Genomic DNA, 4,097 nt, shown 5'->3' with positions numbered 1-4,097 from the left:
CTTCGCATGCGACGTACGCAGGCTACGTTGTGGTGCGGCCTGTGTCAACTGTCCGCTGATGTCGTACGCGTGAACCACAATCTGTACTGCACATTCGTCCTTATGTACTGAATGATACATCGTGGCACATGTGTGACCGTACAACGACTGCGCCCAAAAACGGCGGACCATACAGTGCAAATATTGTGCACGCAGCTACGTGTCGTCTCCCTATGAGAGCTGGATTGCAGTGTGGTACGCCATAGAGACGTGTGGGAGGAACGGACGCCGTGGATGGCGATCAGCATGAGCTGTCTGTTGATGTATTCGGACCTAGTCGTCTCTCCTCACACACCGTGATGGCATGGTGCAGCGCGTTCCATATCTGCGACATGCTACAGAAGCCGGTTGACAGTCGTTCGAGCAATGGACATCGCATACGTACGGGGGCCACCTTCCACGTATTGTCTAGGCGTGCACATTTTGTTGCGTGTATGTGGGCAGACGTAGTGTGGCGTGACACCTGACACAGGCATGCAATAATGGTTGAAGTTGCAAATGGCGATGGACGCCTACGTTTTCTGGTGAAGTTACGCAAATGAAGAAATGGTAACCCGTTGTGGTGCGGTTGTTCTCGCTAGGGGTGAATCGGTGATGGCGACGATAGGTTGAGGTACTAACCGGTTGTTCCAGCGATACCCACCATGCCGACGAAACTGAACGGCATCTGGGTGTGAAGCGATACGCGGCGGTGGCTGGGTGGGACCGTCCCCGGCCGGTGAGGGGGCGCCTCCCGGCGTGCTGGCCGCGCGGTGCGTGGGCGCACGCGCTACAGCCGGCTGGTGGGGGCGGCCAGTGGCAGGCGCGCCGGCCGACGGACGCGGCAGGCGTCGCAGCTGCGCGCCGGCGCACCCTGCGCGCGGCGCCGTGCGGCCAAAGTAGGTCCTCGCGGGCCCGGTGCGAAGCGCGGTGGACATCTGCAGTGTGCTGGTCCGATTGAGGACTGTGTGCGTTGAGGATGCGCCGCCGCCCGGCGCTCGGCGCCGCGACGCCGTCTGCTGCTCGGTCGCCCCAGCGGTTCTCGCTGGTGGTTTGTATCGCAGCTGTGCGGATGTGTTGGCGTGTGCGCTGTGCTGGGAGAGTTCGCTTCGGCACCCAAGTGGGGCTTTTGTCCTTCTGTGGCGCTGGCGTTGGAGCTGCCGGTCACCGTAGGTGGCGCGTGTTGTCTCCCGCCGGCAATGCCACGACAGCACGCTCCCGGGCCTCTGTCGGCAGCGGCAAGCTCAGTTGGGAGCACGGGTGGTCGCACCGAAAGCGTCTACTCGCCTAACTCCGGGCGATTGCGCCTCTCTCGAACCCGACCAAGTACTTGGGACGGCGCTGCGCGCCGCCGGGACCTGAGAGGGTTTCGAGGTGTATTGTGCAGGGGAGCTCAGCCTCCTCCTGTTTGCAGAATGATTGAGCGGACGCTTGCGTGTTCGCGCGGGCCCCCGGGACACACTCCCGGGCGGCCGGCTGCTCAGCTCTAGTTGACGCAGCTCCCTGGTTGATCCTGCCAGTAGTCATATGCTTGTCTCAAAGATTAAGCCATGCATGTCTCAGTACAAGCCGCATTAAGGTGAAACCGCGAATGGCTCATTAAATCAGTTATGGTTCCTTAGATCGTACCCACGTTACTTGGATAACTGTGGTAATTCTAGAGCTAATACATGCAAACAGAGTCCCGACCAGAGATGGAAGGGACGCTTTTATTAGATCAAAACCAATCGGTCGGCTCGTCCGGTCCGTTTGCCTTGGTGACTCTGAATAACTTTGGGCTGATCGCACGGTCCTCGTACCGGCGACGCATCTTTCAAATGTCTGCCTTATCAACTGTCGATGGTAGGTTCTGCGCCTACCATGGTTGTAACGGGTAACGGGGAATCAGGGTTCGATTCCGGAGAGGGAGCCTGAGAAACGGCTACCACATCCAAGGAAGGCAGCAGGCGCGCAAATTACCCACTCCCGGCACGGGGAGGTAGTGACGAAAAATAACGATACGGGACTCATCCGAGGCCCCGTAATCGGAATGAGTACACTTTAAATCCTTTAACGAGTATCTATTGGAGGGCAAGTCTGGTGCCAGCAGCCGCGGTAATTCCAGCTCCAATAGCGTATATTAAAGTTGTTGCGGTTAAAAAGCTCGTAGTTGGATTTGTGTCCCACGCTGTTGGTTCACCGCCCGTCGGTGTTTAACTGGCATGTATCGTGGGACGTCCTGCCGGTGGGGCGAGCCGAAGGCGTGCGACCGCCCCGTGCGTGCTCGTGCGTCCCGAGGCGGACCCCGTTGAAATCCTACCAGGGTGCTCTTTATTGAGTGTCTCGGTGGGCCGGCACGTTTACTTTGAACAAATTAGAGTGCTTAAAGCAGGCAAGCCCGCCTGAATACTGTGTGCATGGAATAATGGAATAGGACCTCGGTTCTATTTTGTTGGTTTTCGGAACCCGAGGTAATGATTAATAGGGACAGGCGGGGCATTCGTATTGCGACGTTAGAGGTGAAATTCTTGGATCGTCGCAAGACGAACAGAAGCGAAAGCATTTGCCAAGTATGTTTTCATTAATCAAGAACGAAAGTTAGAGGTTCGAAGGCGATCAGATACCGCCCTAGTTCTAACCATAAACGATGCCAGCCAGCGATCCGCCGCAGTTCCTCCGATGACTCGGCGGGCAGCCTCCGGGAAACCAAAGCTTTTGGGTTCCGGGGGAAGTATGGTTGCAAAGCTGAAACTTAAAGGAATTGACGGAAGGGCACCACCAGGAGTGGAGCCTGCGGCTTAATTTGACTCAACACGGGAAACCTCACCAGGCCCGGACACCGGAAGGATTGACAGATTGATAGCTCTTTCTTGATTCGGTGGGTGGTGGTGCATGGCCGTTCTTAGTTGGTGGAGCGATTTGTCTGGTTAATTCCGATAACGAACGAGACTCTAGCCTGCTAACTAGTCGCGTGACATCCTTCGTGCTGTCAGCGATTACTTTTCTTCTTAGAGGGACAGGCGGCTTCTAGCCGCACGAGATTGAGCAATAACAGGTCTGTGATGCCCTTAGATGTTCTGGGCCGCACGCGCGCTACACTGAAGGAATCAGCGTGTCTTCCTAGGCCGAAAGGTCGGGGTAACCCGCTGAACCTCCTTCGTGCTAGGGATTGGGGCTTGCAATTGTTCCCCATGAACGAGGAATTCCCAGTAAGCGCGAGTCATAAGCTCGCGTTGATTACGTCCCTGCCCTTTGTACACACCGCCCGTCGCTACTACCGATTGAATGATTTAGTGAGGTCTTCGGACTGGTACGCGGCATTGACTCTGTCGTTGCCGATGCTACCGGAAAGATGACCAAACTTGATCATTTAGAGGAAGTAAAAGTCGTAACAAGGTTTCCGTAGGTGAACCTGCGGAAGGATCATTACCGACTAGACTGCATGTCTTTCGATGTGCGTGTCGTGTCGCGCAACACGCTACCTGTACGGCTCGCAGTAGCCGTGCGCCGCGTGCGGAACCACGCGTGCCTCTCAAAACTAGCGGCAATGTTGTGTGGTACGAGCGCTGAAGCGCTGGAGCGGCTGGCCTGCGGCACCTGGCGCCTGGCGCCGGTTTTGAATGACTTTCGCCCGAGTGCCTGTCCGCTCCGGTGTGGAGCCGTACGACGCCCGTCGGCCGTGAGGCCGTTGGACACAGAACGCTGGAACAGGGGCCGCCACACGCCTCACTCCCGCCTATGCGACCGTCTCGAAAGAGACGGCGGAAACTTGAGAAAAGATCACCCAGGACGGTGGATCACTCGGCTCGTGGGTCGATGAAGAACGCAGCAAATTGCGCGTCGACATGTGAACTGCAGGACACATGAACATCGACGTTTCGAACGCACATTGCGGTCCATGGATTCCGTTCCCGGGCCACGTCTGGCTGAGGGTCGGCTACGTATACTGAAGCGCGCGGCGTTTGCCCCGCTTCGCAGACCTGGGAGTGTCGCGGCCGCCTGTGGGGCCGGCCGCGTCTCCTCAAACGTGCGATGCGCGCCCGTCGCCTGGCGGTTCGCATACCGGTACTTTCTCGGTAGCGTGCACAGCCGGCTGGCGG

At 57.5% G+C, this 4,097-nt stretch overlaps 2 non-coding genes across 2 annotated transcripts; both read left to right on the top strand.

Annotated features, from left to right (window-relative positions):
- The first annotated feature begins 1,518 nt into the window (after positions 1-1,518).
- On the top strand, positions 1,519-3,426 carry LOC124745515. Its single transcript, XR_007011050.1, has one exon. It is a non-coding gene; the product is annotated as a small subunit ribosomal RNA (ribosomal RNA).
- Positions 3,427-3,778: 352 nt separating this feature from the next.
- Positions 3,779-3,933, top strand: LOC124745522. Its single transcript, XR_007011053.1, has one exon. It is a non-coding gene; the product is annotated as a 5.8S ribosomal RNA (ribosomal RNA).
- Positions 3,934-4,097: the final 164 nt, after the last annotated feature.

Source organism: Schistocerca piceifrons, unplaced genomic scaffold (genome assembly GCF_021461385.2).
Source record: "Schistocerca piceifrons isolate TAMUIC-IGC-003096 unplaced genomic scaffold, iqSchPice1.1 HiC_scaffold_323, whole genome shotgun sequence".
Lineage (NCBI taxonomy): Eukaryota > Metazoa > Arthropoda > Insecta > Orthoptera > Acrididae > Schistocerca > Schistocerca piceifrons.
Note: the sequence above shows the minus strand (reverse complement) of the source record. Positions and strands in the feature narration are given on the sequence as shown.